Source organism: Platichthys flesus, chromosome 2 (assembly GCF_949316205.1).
Source record: "Platichthys flesus chromosome 2, fPlaFle2.1, whole genome shotgun sequence".
Taxonomy (NCBI): Eukaryota; Metazoa; Chordata; class Actinopteri; order Pleuronectiformes; family Pleuronectidae; genus Platichthys; species Platichthys flesus.
In genome coordinates, this window is record NC_084946.1 from 2,694,127 (window position 1) to 2,711,472 (window position 17,346).

The window sequence follows — 17,346 nt, forward strand, 5'->3', positions numbered from 1 at the left end:
CACTGGATGATATCAGGAGATTATCTGTTCAGTCGACATCTGAAAGCAGCTTGAATGACTTGAGTACCTGGTAAATAACTTCCCAACCCATATATGCCTTTTGACTGCAGCAAAGAAATTTAAGAGCTTTTGCTAAATGCAAATGTGGCTTGTGAAATATGTCAAAGCTTTTATTTTTGCACCAGGCCTCCTGCAGAACCAGTATTCTGCACAGACAGAGCAGTGGTCCCTGCACAGACCTCTGTTGGGGGTGGGTTAGGCTGTGGCTATGCAGATTAGTGTGCATTTAAGCCTATCAGACATCTTAACCATCATTGACTTGATAAAGAATTTGGATGGATACCAAATAAACCTGCTTAAATGAGCTCATACTGTGCCAAGAGATTAGCTGAAGTCACAGACGAGAACTGTCCAAATATTCTGTTTGGTGTTGAGTTTACAAAACTCAGTGTCACAAGACTGGTCCACAGGAGGAAGGGAGGGAAGCACAGCATGCACATAATGTGAAAAACAAAGTTAAACTGTTGTTGCATGGATTCAGATCTACCACTTCAATCATGTAAACACAGTTGTTGTAAGCTTGAGTCCAGTTTTATTATAACTAGCTAACTATATTATATCCAGGTTATATTTTCCAAAGGGATTCTAATGGTTTCTTACTTATCTGTTCATTACATCAATATGTGCTCTTTATTAATTATATAAACGGTTTTCGTCTAACATATGCTAATTAGTTGCACCAAAGTTGCATAATGTAACAAAACATTTTACACTTCTCAATTGCTGCTTTGTGTAGCTGTGTGCATTGCTGTATGCTTGCACTTTTGTCACTCCAGGCCTCATAGATTAACTCCAGCTATGCGCGTACCTGCACGTATGTTGTCTACCCCAAAAGAAACAGATATGACAAAGTGCAACTGTCTTCTCAGACTGATGTTAAACTGAGCTGCCAGCGAATGTGAGTGTACTGAGTTTGACTCTAAGCAGAGTGAGACCTGCTAATGATGACAGTAATGACGAGAACCCCATGTCTCAGTGCCAGAGTAAAAACTAATTTCTTCCCTTTTATAAAGAGGTTTTTGGTTCATGAGGTAAATTCTCTCTTTGACTCCACTAATGCACTAACACGGTGGAGTGATTATTTATTTCACTCATTCCACCATTTTTATATTTTCTCTGATATTGACTGTTTTTCATGGAAAAACCTTTTTGGTAATATTCTGTACCAGGAACCCACTTAAACAACCAGAGAAGATGATTAAATCCACTTGGTGCAAATATTTACACAGTCATCACACAAGTTTTGAGATTGTGTTGCTGATAGGGCTGGGCGATAAACCGATTTTATCGATTAACTCGAGTGTGTAGCTCACGTCGACTTGTTTAAATGAAAATCGGTTTTCTCTTCAACATCCGCGAACGCCCTCTCAGCTCCCGTAGTTCGGAATGAGCTCACCCCTCCCCCCGCACAGAGCGCGCATTTACCAAAGTGATACGCGAACATGGCAGCGAGTAGGGAAGAATATGTTCCTAAGAAAGGCACGGTGTCATCCGTCATTTGGAATTGGTTCGCGTTCGAAAGGTCAGATTTAGAGCAGACAACACCCCGCTGCAAAGTCTGTTTGAAGTCTGTTGCTAGCAAAGGCAGCAGTACGACAAATTTACTGCAGCACCTCAGGCAAAAACATCCCGGCGAATGGGAGAAATGTTGCGCGCAGCGGAATGAGAGAGACCGCGGCACCACAAGCACCACACGCACAGCTAGTAAAATACAGACAACCCTCACACAAACCCTTGCCCACTGCATCCCATATGAGAAGAATTCGCCCCGCTGGAAAGCCATTACTGATGCGATTGCTATGTATATAGCAAAGGATATGGTGCCGATGTATACGGTGGAAAAGCCAGGCTTCATTAATATGCAAAAAGTTTTGGACCCCAAATATGTGCTACCAAGCCGAAAATATTTCTCCGACGTTGCCTTGCCCCAACTATACAATAGCACGAGAGAACGGATTGCAAAGGAGTTGGAAGAGGTGTCCTTTTATTCTGCCACCACAGATTTATGGTCAAGTCGGATGATGCAACCATACATGAGTCTTACTGTGCACTTTATCAGAACAACCTCTTATTGTTATTAATATTTCATGTTTACAGAAATATTTTATTTGATATTTTATGTATTTTACATTTTATGTTATGTTACATGTTACACTGTTTACAAGGGCAGGGCCTGCCATAATGCCAGCTTGGCTAGTTGTTTGTGATTGCACTTAAACCCCAAGGGGGGAAATCAAAATAATAAAAGGAAATATATTATTTTGGAACAACTAATTATTTGTCCTCTGCATATGATTTTGGGGGGGGGGGGGGGGGGGTAAATCGATTTAAATCGGAAATCGGATTTTTTGGGAGAAAATCAGGGATTTTTTTTTAGGCCATATCGCCCAGCCCTAGTTGCTGACTGTCAATTTGCTTCTTTCATGACTAAATGCTGATTTTAGTCTCCTAGTTGAAATCATATATTTCAGTATGTGAAAGGGTGTGGTTCAATAAAGCTTTTCTGTTCAAACCGTTGCCGCTTGGAAAAACTGTACACCCACTCTTAGTTCTTTGGTAAATCTGATCATCATTGCAGCAACATTAATAGAATCACTACCTGTGTATTACCACAGACTAAGCAAACAGGCAAGTTTAGAATGGGAACTGCAGTCGTAACATATAAGAAGAAAAATATTCGGTATGAATGTTACTTCTTTGTAAAATAACAGGTCAAGAAAACAACCAAAAGTCCCCCCGCTCGTTTACCTCCAGAGGTGACCATGAGGGATGTAATGACTTTAGTAATTGACACTTTACCGAGTTGAAGCCGGTCAGTAGTACATCCATTATCACTTGAGGTGTGTGTGTGTTGTATATATGCCAGAAGGATGTGGTCATCTCCCTAAGTGACTGCTAATCATAAATCCATCTCCAGAGGACTGTAAATTAGTGTCAGTCCATTTGTTCTGTGGGACTAAATGTTCATGATGAAAAAAGAGCCTTTTGGAAGGTAGCAGTGTCAGGCGGCAGCTCGAGAGCCACACACACAACATATGTGTGTTATGTTGTTAGAGCACCTCACTGAGCCATGTGTTCTTATATATGGTAAAAACACTAAGCTAACATTAAGCAGTGAAAAAAGGACAGTTTTCTAAACCAGCAATTTAATCCCATGAATCAATTAATTGCCTGAAGATGACGGTGCCTCACTTAATTTGCCATTCACCATGGAAGGTTCAGCTTCCCTAGGGGTAATAATGTCAGCCTGCAGTATTTACCTTAACCCTAACCAGGTTATCAAACATGGTACAATAATCATTGATTTTTTTACAAATAAATAGACCTTGTGTTTGACCCAGTGTTCCCTCATGATGCCCAGCCTTGCATTTTGCATTACAAATATTGCTGCAAGAATTGTCTGAATAAACCTTAAGTGTAAGCTAACTTGTCACTGCTTGCCATCAGCTAGCAATTGCCCCGACTCAGCCGGTCAATCTTCACAAGGGCATGTAAAATCAGATCCCTTGAAGCATTTTGGGACTTTTCAATGGGCTTGATAGAACTTGTCTCTTGTCTAGTATTTCTCACATTTGCAAAGCAGTAAATGACAATCAACAGCAGTACAATTTGAATCACCTTCCAGGTAAACTGTTATAAGCGTCATCTTCATTGTATAGTGTTCGGCATTGTTGCTGCAGGGTGGACTGGAGTCAGTTGTTTGAATGTCAAAAGTTGTGAATAACCGCACCAGGAAAAACACTGGAAAATGATTTTAAACGATATTAAAGACATATTTTATATGATGTAAATGATAAAATATGCATCCCATACTTTTTATACCCCTTCTGTTGTTGTCCTGGAGTTAAAATTTCCCCAATCACATAATTAAATGACCCCCTCTGCCCATCCACTACATTACAAGCACACAGGCAGATAGACATAGAGAGAAGGGGGGGGGCTTGGGGCTATGAAGACCATCATCATTTACCCCCAAACCAGTACAGTGAACGGGTTACATACAACAACAAACGGAGAAAGCAGAATCGTTGGCTGACCGGCGCTGAGAAAACCCGGCGTTACTTAGTGATATTGAAGAAGAACATTTGTTATAATGAATTGAAATTAAACGTTTTAGAAATTGAAAAGATAAATTCATAATTTGTGTGGGTCCGACGCGTCGGTTTAAAATATTGATGTCGACGCATTTTCAGCGCCGACGTCATCGAAGACATTGACTTATCGCGGCAGCCCTAAAACAAACATTTGATGTTGCCAAGTACAACCGACCTCCCTTATCTCCTGACGAGACAAGGTGACTTTCCTGGAATAAAGGAGATTAAGCTCACAGCAAGCAGAACAGCATAATCAAATAATGTCATTTAGTCAACCTCTTTTATTGGCCTGCATGAACATGAACTATGCCTGTATTTCACATGACTTTAGCCAATGAGACAGAGGAATGCAGCATAGAGGCCAGTCGCTCATTTAACTGATTGTGTCCTCTCTTTCTTTTAAATTTAAAGTCACCTTCATCTTGGGCTTCCCAGACAAGCGGAGCAGTGTGCTGAATCTAAATCACTTCTTGACCATTTCCGTGACATTCACTACCCATCTCAGACTTTTTAGCAGCCTGAAGCTTTTTTTCCCCATTTAGCTCCATATCCTTCTCTCTAATGCCTTCCACCTCTTCCATGATGCTCCAGACCTCAAGGATATTAAGGTGATGATGAGTGCTTTTAGTGGGTAGTGGGCTGCTTTTGATGTTGGAATCCTGAGGCGAGAGGCTGTGAAAAGGTGGAAGAAAAGTGGGTCATCCATGTGTTTCTCTTCCATATTGTGTCTGTCTTTTGAAAGGGACATGCTGAAACAAGGATGTTTGTATTAGAGGAGCTTTAACCTTTGTTTATATCCTCAACTCTACAAAAGAGCTTTGACTTTAATCTTTTGTGGTCCACTATTCAAATTTGTAAACCCATTTTCGATGCAGTCCTTATTAAGTGTTCTCCTCTGGACAGTGACCTGCATCACACTCTGCTTTTTGCTTATCAAATCTATTAAAATGAGAAGATGCTGCTGCTTTGCTGGGGTTTTGATTTTTAGGGAGGTTCTGGCTTAGCATCCATGTGAAATGTTTTGTTTTTAAATTGTTATGCAAGCAGTCTTCTTGGATTTCTACAATTTCAACCTATTTTTCTTTTCTTATCAACAATTCTTCTTATCCTCTAAAAAAACAAATGCTTTTGGTCAACAAAGAAAAATAATGCACACAGGGAGACAAGTACAAAAATATTTTACATTGTAAGCTGTCTGCTAAAGGCGATCTGGCTGTTTTTCTTAAGTAGATCTGTTTTTCATCAGACAGGGATGCACAAAGATGCATGAATGTGTGTGAACTGAATAATGAGCTTTGAGTGGTCCTCAAGACTGACGCAGCTACATAAATACAGAGTATTTAACATTTTCTGTCACGTATCGTTGCGTCAGTGATAGTAACGTTAAACAAGCTGTGACAAACTAGCAAAATAACAAAAAATGTCCCTGTCTATGAACCACTAATAACAATCAATATTGATGCATAATGAATACTGATGTGGGCATCATTCACCATGGCAACGGTCAAAGGTTTGAAGCATATGGGTCGCCCCTGATTGTTTCCCTCAGGGTGTGGGTTCACTTACCCTCAGTGGTTACACTATCCAGTCACCAGTGATGGTACTTTTCTGTCAATGACTCCATCATTATAACACAGATTCATGAGAAAAAATAGTTTTTTTAATTTCACATAATGCACTTTAAAGATAATTATCGTACCTGACAGTATGTCTGATGTAACTGCTTAAAAAAGAGTTGAGTTGGGTACGAACTGATGACAAATAGTTAAATGTTGGTATACCCAAGAGGAGATGAAATACAAAAGTGTCTTATTAATCACTCAAATTGCTTTACTCTACAAGTCAAGATCACCTATTCACACACTCATTCATACAGCACATACCATTCAAACACTGCAGAGTATTTGTCCAAGGACACCTCACAATTTGAACTCTAGAAGACTGGATCAAACTACCAAACTTCTTGTTGAGCCCCAGTCACCCAAGCCATTCAGTGCATTTCATTAAGTTATCCCATCATGAACAGTTTTTTTTATCATTGAATTATTGTCACCACAGCCACATTCATACAGTCTATGGCAGTAACGGGTCACAAAGGCCATGCTCACCGGCCAGATTCAGAGTAACAGGTACACAGACTTGAGAGTTAAGAAAGAACAACTTTGCATGCCACAACTGCTTAAACATAGCTAAAGGTAGCATGCAGTAAAGCGATCACTGGGAATAGTGCTACAAACGCATGGTTAGAGATCTCTTATATTATTATTATTATATCAAATATATTATGAGAATGCCATGGCAGATTGGTTGTCCCAGTCCAGCCCTGATGAGAAGCGTAAAAAAACTCTCATTGTGGAACTGTGGCAGGACAAATTGGAACATAGTGTGTCATCACAGTCAAGAGAAGTAATGGGAAACACTTGATTTGAATGTTTATTCCAACATGCATTGTCTTAATTAATGGTAGAGGGTTCCCTGATGGACTTATTGGAGAACACTTTGTCCCATACTCTCACCCCTGTCTCCAGTGGCGATTTAGCATGACATTTCTGGTGGGGCAATTTTGTATGACGTCTTGTCACCGTCACAAAAATTGAGGTAGCTGATTATTATAAGCAGTAGGCCTATAAAGACAAGTGAGATATACTATGGGCTGCATTTTGAGTGCAAGCAGGGAGCAGAAATTCTATTTCAAATACATTACCCCTTTTTTTTTTTTCTGCTCAGCGCGACACAAAGATGTTGCCTATAATACAGCATTAAAGTAAAATGATTGCAACAAAGTAAAAAGATTAGACAGACACATAGCATCACATCAACGTCAACATCGATACTCTGAATAAAGAGCTTTAGGAGATGTAATGCTACTTTAAAACAGCTGCTCTTAAAATGCAGATGTGACTTTAAATACTCACGTTTCAGTTGATCCCTTCACTGGTTACCAGTGGCTGCTCGCATCCGGTTCAAAACACTAGTACTTGCGTACCATGCTGTGAACGGATCCGGTCCAGTCTACATCCAGGACATGGTCAAACGTTACACCCCACCCCGTTCACTCCGCTCTGCTTCGGCTAATCGTCTCGTTGCTCCCTCGCTGCGAGCTAAACACTCATCAAAAACATAACTGTTTGCCGTCCTGGCTCCTAAATGGTGGAATGAGCTCCCCATTGACATCCGGACATCAGAAAGTGTACACATCTTCCGCCGAAAACTAAAAACAAACCTCTTCTGACTTTACCTTGAATTAAAAAAACAAAAAAACAACAACACACTAACAACTTTTGAAACTAACACTTTAGTAGCACCTAAATGGCACTTACTTATAGCACTTTGTAGTTTTGCTTTATTTTGAAGAAATTGTACTTTCTTGATTCTTGTCGTCCTTGGTATGTACCCTCGGGTTTGAATGCACTTATTGTAAGTCGCTTTGGATAAAAGCGTCAGCTAAATGAAATGTAATGTAATGATCACAGTAAATCTGTTTCTGCAGAATAATTATCATTGTAACGTAGTCAAGTCAAAAGGGTTGGCGAGTGAAACAACTTTACATACCATTAGATATCTTACGTGGAAGAGCTTATTCTTCAAACACACTCATCCTCATAAACTCTAACGCTTCTCCCTGCTGGATGGACCGGATCATGTCGGGTCAATAACTCCGTACGGCCCCATTAGCATCGCCTGCAGGCTAGCGGAGCTCAACTAACAAGGTACTTGCTCATCACTACTAACACAATGCTAAACTTGACTTACCACAGAAATGGGAGCGCAGACGTCTCTAGCTTCTCTGTCAGGAGAACAATCCGTACATCAAACCCTATTATTCTTCCGATATGTGAGTGAAACCTCTCCACAGACTCTGGTCGTGTTAGCCTGTTAGCTCAGGTAGAGCCGAGTAGGCAACAGGCTAGGAGCTGGAGTCGCGTTTCGCATTATTCGCGTCGAGTTGCTAGGCAGATTTCGTGGGGCACATCTGAAAAAGCCCCAGCTCCGCCAACCACCCAATGTTAACTTTGGCCTGTGTGGTTCACGCTCATTAGTGTTTCCATGGCAACAGTCTTAAGCTTGGGCTGTTGCCCACAGAGCAGAGATGGATGGCAAGAGAGAAGCTTTTCGCAGAGCAAGCACACAGAGTCACACACGATTTAAATGACTCCAAAACTAGACTATAATGCTTGTGAGTCAAGTTTATTCACACACACATTCACGCTACTTTGCATATAAAATAAAATATATTTAACCACAAAGTACAGATGTATTGAGCTTTCTGCACAACAGCGCCATCTGGATATGGTGGGGCAGTGCCCCACATGCCCCTAATGAGGAAACGCCACTGCCTGTCTCATTTAACAAGCCCTCATTCTGTCCTCCATCCCCCTCTCTATCTAAGTGAAAAAGAGCAAAGATAATGTGACACAGGGAGCTAAGGTAGATGACAGGAGAGACCGAGAGAGACAGTAGAGGGGAGGTTAACGCATGGAAATTGATGGAGCTAAGGCTGATGAGAGAGTGATGAGATGAAGAGAGGGGAATATGCTCAAAGAGACAATGGACAGATTAGGCGTGGAGTCTAAATAATACCCAGACATACAGTTAAACACACATGAGACCAAACAATAAGGTATTCAATCCCAAGGGGCACACGCACACACACACACGCACAGAGCCACATACTCTATGGGATGAAAGGACAATACACCCATTTTGCGCCCCTTCCCCCACCTACAACCTCATATACATTTACATACAGACGCATCAGTGGTCTCTGAGGTTGAGGCAGTCGACAGATTGGAACCTGTCCTTCCTATTTTTTTATTTGCTTATTTACATTTTGCACTGACCGATGGGAGTTAAAACAGACGATGACTTTCTGCTTCTGAAATGAACAGTGGCAGTGATCGATGGAATGAAACACACATTTTTAAATGTTTGTGTGCTGCATTGGCCTCAGAATAGCAGAGGGAATTGGAATCACAGGCTAACACTGTTGCAATTTTGTCGTTATACATGCGATATTTATAATGTACATTAAAAGGGATTATAATCATGCTATTACAGTAACGGTTAAGATAATGTCTCTTTAAAGACGTTTTCCCTTTTTTTGTTTTATAGTTCTATATTGTAGTAGTGTGGACAACTGAGGTTAAGTTCAGAACTGTTCAGAATTCAAATTTGTATGCATTTAATTGTTAACATGCTCATGGCATGACCTGCAATTACAAAATCATGGCCATAGTGCTGATCCATCATGTCTCTTACCTCAATGGTTTATCCGACCCAATCACATTCTCTTCCTTCTCTCGCCAAAACACACCGATAATCAGGCAACCCACTCAACCTTTGACAGTTTCATAAGTGGGTTACAGTTCATTCTTTAGCTTGTATCCACAGTGTTTTAGAATATATTCAAACAAGTTTAATGTCAACTTAATTCAAATCTGATTTTATGATAAAGTGATCAATAATGATCACTGACCATGTCACACACCAAATGTGTTTGGAGATCCAAATGGCTGCAATTGAAGGCCTGAAAGCCATAACATTATATGGATTTTCAAACGGTCTCTCCTGGAATGTATACATTGTCTTATATTTGGTTGTTCACATTCAAAGTGCCACAAAGGGTTGGGTAAAAAATGGAAAGGGAAGAGAGCTAGAGAGGGGTGTAATTTGTTGCTCCTCATCTCCGCACAGCCAGCTAATCACGGTGTGAAGTAGCTGTTAATGTCAGATCCTCGGTTTTGAATAGTTACATGAAATGGTGGACACTGACATCCCGCAGTATAAATTCGGCTTTAGACGACCAGGATGTTGCTGGGCCCCTCTCTTATGGCCTGTTGCCCAGTAGGCCTAATTTAGTTAGAGGACATGCCACATTTGATGACTGTGATTTCTGTGTCAGCCAGACTGACATTTAAGAGCTCATTGAGTTCTCACTCTCCTGCAGTAGACTTAAAATGAAACAAACAAAAACAAACATGTTTCACAACTACTTGTTCCAGACAAGACTGAGAGCTTGGGCAATTAAATGGGTGTTTTATTCTTCACACGGCACTGGGGTGCTGAGGCACCTTAATGACTTTGCCAATGTGGAGGTTCTTTAAATCCACAAGAGAACAAAACGGCAAACAGTGGGACTGTTTGAGCACATGGCCTGAAGGAAGCTGACTGCGTGGCGTCAGTCGTGGACAAGTCTAAATTATAGTTGCAGAGGTCAGAAAAGCGGACTCACTGCTGTGAAAAATGACTTAACTAAGACGTTTGGGAATTGGAGCAGCACTGAAGTGTGACCCTGTGTTTGTGCTAACACAGTGATTAGATGTTTCTGTGTGTGTGAGTGTTGGAGCGTGTAAATACTGGTCTCTAGTTTACTACCAGCTTGTTACCTGACTCTCTCAAAGCCCACCTATCCAACTGTTCTACAACCAGCACCCTGTGAAACCAAATGCCCTTTATATCCTTGTCTGCTATTGACTAGCCTTGTAGACCCATCAAGAGGATGCGTGAGAAAATAAATAAAAATGTTTGCTGCTTAGGTACAAACTTTTATCGCTACAACACAAGTTGATTAAATTGATTACCTAAGTTTCGCAATTCCTTGATCCTCGCTGTCCTGTCTCTGTGGCGCCACTAAAGAGATGTGATGTTCTTTTTTTATGCTTGGGAACAGAATTATTCTACATCTACTAGTAGACCATAACAGAGAAAGGAGTCTACAGTGTTTTTTATTAGTGTTTTAACGGGTAACATTTATCTGTGGAAGCTTACCACAGCAGAAACTAGAATTGCACTTAGTAGAGTGCATAGCTTTGTCAAGGCCCAACAGTCCTTGTGAAACAAACATTTTATTCACATTATTTTATTTCCCTGTCAAGGGAAAGACCCCTGAAATTGATCCACACCAAAGTTTAATGGGTTCTTCCTCATCCTTCCACGAAATTTTTTGCTAATCCAGGCACTCAGTGGAGAAATTATGCAACTCTCCTTGGTCCAAGCTGGGTTAGTTAAACTCTTATCCCGGCTCTCTTCCCTTTCAGTCACTACTTAACTGCAACCATCCACACACTTTGTTGCTGACTGAATGGCGGCTGCAGCAACTTGCTGATTGTTCCCTCAGTCACCGGGAGAGACTCACTTCCCACACCAAACTTGCTGAGTTAGCTTTGTCATTACTTTGTCACTGTAAAATAATGAATCTATATATCTATATTTTCCTAGGCATCCGCATATGACATTGTTCGGCTGTTTTAAAGAAAGTTTGAGGCCACTATATTATAAAATTGATTCCTCTGATAACTGTACTGTAAGACCCCCTTTCTCTCCTAGACCCTTTTTCTTTCCAGCTTGGAAATTGTTTCCAGCCATGAACTACATTTTTGACAGTTGCTTCTTACACCTGCAACCGGTGGTGGCTCGTTAATACGGTGCACTAGGGCAGTGATTCTCAAATGGGGGTACGTGTACCCCTGGGGGTACTTGAAGGTACTCCAGGGGGTACTTGGGATTTTTTTTTTTATATTTTAAATTATCATCCATTCAAAAATCCTTGAAAAATTGTTATTTAACAAACATTCAATAAAATATAAGTGTAAGTTCATGAACTAAATTTTATATTCAGTAGGCTTTTCAATTTAATTATCCTAAAAAAACAGAATCTCCCCCATACCGATGGTTTGACCCAACCTGGCACACGCCACCTGTCATCACCTGTCATCACCTGCCTTGAAAACTTCAACAATGGAGTCGAGTTGAAGTGCAGCAGCAATGCTGCTGAAACACGGAGGGACAAGCGCCAAAGAAGGCGAAACCAGAGCAGAGAGCCTTCCCTAAACAACACCGTGAGAGCTTGTGCCTCTTCGAAAGGGGCGCTAAAACGTAAACGTTTTCCGTTGTGAAGTTAATGATTCATAACAAGAAGTCCGCGTCTCTACCGGTATCCTTTCAAAATAAAAGCCTGTAATACAAAAGCGGAAATGAAATTGTATGACCTTAAAGCGAACAAATATTTCACAATAAAATAACAGAAAGACACTTCACCAATATTAACATTAACATAGATTGGGTTATTTACACTTTTTGTTTTTTTCTGTGGGGAGAGATTAGCCAACAGTGGCATTAAGCCACCACATCTTCAGCGGTATCTCCAGACAAAACATGAAAGTCATGTTGGTAAGCCACCTGAGTTTTTTAAGAGGAAACTTTCTGAATTCAGGTCATCTCAAGACACGATGCGAAAAGCCTCCCAGAAGCAAGCGGAAACAAGCTACCTGTCAGTATTCTTTTCGATCCTTAAAGAAGATATTTTAAGATGATAAATATAAAAAAGATATGTTTTGAGCTAATCTTTTATTTAAAACTAAGTTAATGATTACTTTTTTGGAAAGAAGTGTTTAGCTATAATTAAGTTCATGAGTTCAGTTTGAGAACATATCTTTATTATGATCCCAAAATAGGTCACTTTAAGTTGATAATTATTTTGATGTTCACAAATCTTTATTTATATTGAGATAATAATAAAAGTCTTTAGTTATTTTTATATCTTTTTATTTCCAAATAGTTCAAGAGAGACCATTACAAATGAGCAATGTTATGGAAATTGATGGAGTTTTAAATTTGAATGTGTCTAGTTACAAGGATTAATAAATCACATTACATCTTTCTATCAACCAAAAATGCTTTGCGCTGGTCAGGGGGTACTCGGCAGAATTTTTTCTTCAAAGGGGGTACGTCACTGAAAAAAGGTTGAGAACCACTGCACTAGGGTGCCCCCCTCCAACATCCTGATAAAAAATAAAAAAGCCTATTCAAACATGTTAAAGATAATTTAATTATCTTTAACATGTTTATTAGCCACCTGTTGACAGTAGGTGCCTGTGAGCATTCAATATAAATTGTTTTTGGTTATTTTCTGTCTAAATACTTATACCTCCTTGTGTGGGGCGACGGACACATAAGAGTGAATGTAAGTCCATAAAACTTTGGCAACCACAGGACCTGAGGCTGCTCTTTAATTGAGGACGCGCCCACTTTTAATAACAGGGAATTGGTAATGATTTAAGCGCTATCAGACTAATTGTGATTTGTACATATGAGCGTTACAAATAGAATGTCATCGATTTTATATTTTTCCATTTAATGTGATTGGTCAACCCTCGACACAGTCTCACATCCACAGTCACTGAGTTACATCTGCTGGAAGCTAACTGGCAAAGATATGTCTCCTGGTAATGTCTTTACAAAATGAGTTGCCTGACTGTGGTCAAAATCTGGCTCAAATTGCTAAATGTATGCCTGGCTTATGATGAAATCAAAAAATGACCTTGTATTCCATGATTCAAGATGTGGTTTACAATGCATTCAAATTATTATTTGTAACTTTCCACAGTCCATAGTTTTAGATTTGAAAATTATAATTTGAATATATAGTCTAAATTAATCTATCATATATTACCCCCCCAACCGCCCCACACTCACATTGCTCCACAGCAAATGTCTTGATAGAATAGTAGACATTGACCTAAGGCTGCTCGATTAATCGAAATTTAATTTAATTTAAGTGATTACAATTATTGGGTCAAACCATCTCCAAACTACCATAATCGAGTTGAAACGATTATTTGGCATTTTTTTTCGAAAGAGACGCGAATGCACAATTCAGTCCTTTCCCCAAAGCATTCAGTGGCCCAGCTGACTGGCACTCACTCTCAAGCAGCTGTAAAGTGAAGGAGGAGAGTTGTGTGTGTGGTGACTGGCGGTGAAAAAAACAGCGCGAGTGGAAAAGCAGGCAGGGCAGCCCCGTTTGATTGACAAGAAGGGTCGAAAAAGTTCGAACAGCAGCACACCATGTAGCGACCGCGCCGCGCACCGCTATTCTCAATAATCGTGATTATGATTTTTTCCAAAATCGTGCAGACCTACATTGACTTGTTCAGTGTTATGGTTGTTTGGAAGAAAACAAAATTCCGTTTACCAGCTGAACGTAGCCTCCACGTTAACTAGGTATTGAGAGAAATATATAGGATTTTACACATGCTATGTCAAGAGTAATTAAATGTGTCATGCAAAAGTTGTGAGTCTGACAGACTGTAGAAATAGACTGTCAATCCTTCTGTATGAATCCATTAACACACACACACACACACACACACACACACACACACACACACACCATGCAGATTTTGGTACCCTCAGATTTAAAATAATCTCAATCCTCCATAACCGGTTGGTTCTGGATGTGTCTTTCATTAGCTTTAGGCTAGAGTTAGTTTTGAATCTAATGAATACATTCAATATTCAGATTCATGCAGACTGTTAATGTAAGACCCAATATCTAAATATCGATGATAATATGAAATGTCAAAAATCATTACCATGAATTCTGTTGGCTATGATCTGATATTGTGACAGCCCTAACCTGAACCTAGACCCACACCAGGCTGTGTCCAAATCATATTTGAATGAGGTTGAGTTTTTATATCTAACACTGGAGTGGATCTGACCAGCTCCTTTGGAATAATGCTGACAGAAGAAAAGCTGCTTGTTTTGATGTAGCATATCAAAAGCCGTAAATTATCTCAGCTGGGCTTTGTCACAAATTATCGAAAATCTTACATGGGGATGGCAGCTAGTTCTATAAGAACAGTCTGGAGCCTCCATCTCAGACAGTTGCATTCCCACGTACAGCCCGTGGAGGGAATTTTCATGTAATGTTCACAATATGTCAGTAAACAGCCATACTTTTTGCCGATGTTGTTGTTCTCTGTCCAATAGAATATTGTCCTACCGTTTAAACAATAATGTATGCTTGAATATTTTCTGAAGCTTCAGTGAGTGTGAGCAGTTATCAGTCTTCCATGAACTGTAAATTTAAGAGAGGACAGATTCTCCCCCTGTAGACGAGAGCAAAAAGAGATGGGCTTGTCTGTGCCAGAATCAGGGTGTGGTTGTATTCTGTGGCTGGATGTGTATTGTCTGATTGTGTATTTGTGGGCCAGAAACACACAGACACCTCCTGTATTTTCACAGCCACTATTTTCCTGCCACAGGGGAGGGGGAGGAGGAGGAGGATGCAGAATGGAATCACTGATGCATTTTGATCTGACTATGACTGTTTGGATGAGTCATAAATCAAGCCCCGGCCACCCCCCGCCCTATCCCCATACAGAAATGTGACCTCTTGTCTTTCTTCTGGCTGCGTTTGGACCCTGGTCATGCTGGGAATTGACTGAGACCATCATTACATGCAGACAGAGGGCTGAGGTTCACCAGTGGCTCCTCTAGACAGAGCTCTAATGAGACCACCACATTATGGATCTCTCTTTGAGTGGAGCGCTGTGGGTATTAGTTTTTACCCGCTGTGCCCGGGGGAGGCGACCTAAGCACGCTGAGTGGGAAATGCATGTGTTTGAGGTTGTGACACACAAACAATGACACTTTACCCCTCACCCAGTTTATCGGTGTACGGCCAGCTGTGGACCTGAAGCTGAGTGATCTCACTGATCCCATTATCAACAATACTCAACCAGTGCATGCTTCAGAGCTGCCTATGCTGTTGTAAAAGGAGATGCTGGATGGGATGTTAAGTACACTTCATCACTTCGATCCTTCAAAGGGACACTTCTCAGTTTTATCTTCTCTAACTAAATCTAGTTTAGGGATTGAGGGGGAAACTGCCAGCCTTATTCAATCAAGTGAAAATCGAGTGTACAACCAGGGTAGCAGCCCAGTGAGCCATACAGCACATATGCAAGAGAAATTCTTGAATATTTTATACATTGGTTTTATTTGATCTTCCTGTGACCTTAATCTAATATATGTATAATTGACATAAGCAGTTGGTGGCAGTAGTTAATCCAGGGAGCTCTATTGTTTGTCACTATCTGAACAAACTGAAATGTGAAAATGCTTTTCATTTTAGAAAGTTTTTTTGTGGTTTAGGCTGTAGGCTCTGATGTTGTGTGTCCACATCTTCTACAGTAGAGGTGGTGATTTCAAGCTTTTTGCACAACACATGATGAAATGAGAATATAACCAGTTCGTAAATATACAAAGGTAAAATGTTTACTGTGGTTAGTATCTTAGGTCAGAATGTTGACTAGTTGGCATTGATGGGGACATGAATTTCTACAAAAGTTTTATTTATTGCAATTGATCTGATACTTTATTGCAATTGTTCTGATACTTACTAAAAATAAAACCACTGAGTGTGCGTCTCTGTGTTTGTGTATGAATCTGTGATTGCACCAAAAGCTGATTTGAGCTCTTTAGATGTATTTTGCTGCCTGTCAGTTCTTCCAATATTAACATAATATAATTTTCTTTGAAAACATCTGTACAATACTATAATTAGACTTTTGACTTTTTCACCAGGACCAGTAGCAGAGGTCTTGGCTGCTCACCTTGGCACAGTGTTTTGTTGTATCACACTGTGTTCCTGCCTTCTGCATTGATGAAAGTAAACCTGCCTCCCAAAGTCAGGTCACTCAGACCTTGATAAAATGCAAGTGATGATTCAGATAATTCAGAGTAGAGGTCCCCCACCTTGTGAATGTGTGTCTGTTTGTGTAAGAGTCTGTGATTGCACCAAAAGCATATTTGAAGTCTTTAGGTGTATTTTTCCACCTATCTGTTCCCATATAAACTAGGTATGGGCATAATTAATCGACGATCGATTAATTGATCATTAAGAATTTCCTCAAGGAAATAGAGATGTGGTTAAGTTGTTGTTTAACATGATGTTTTTTATATTATTTTTATTTTATTTTTGAGAAAAAAAAAAACGATGGTCAGTTGTGTTTAGAAGCTCCGGCTTCTAGCTGTCGGCTCCGCTGTTTAAGATTACGGCAGCGCATATTTTGCTCATCTTGTAATAAAGATCTCAATGAGGAAACACGCTTTGTTTTTTCACTTCATTTTAATATAGCCTATAAATAGTGAATTTTTAAACTTGAAAATATGAATGATTAATAGAAAATTCGTCATTAATTCTCCCGACGATCGATGAAGACTATTTAATCGAACGCCCATCCCTAATATAAACATATCATTTATATATCAATATTAAGGATATCATTGAACAACCGCACAAAGAATTATGCATAAAAGTAATGTATTTCATAATAGTTCTTTTGATATAAAGCCATTACTCAGTTGAAAATACCAAAATGTGACTAGCTTGACAGCGTGAACAGTC

At 40.0% G+C, this 17,346-nt stretch overlaps 1 protein-coding gene across 2 annotated transcripts in view; it reads left to right on the forward strand.

Annotated features, from left to right (window-relative positions):
- Positions 1 to 17,346, forward strand: part of plxnb1b (plexin b1b) — a 109,308-nt gene that overhangs the window by 24,071 nt on the left and 67,891 nt on the right. The gene's annotated exons all lie outside the window — the stretch shown is intronic.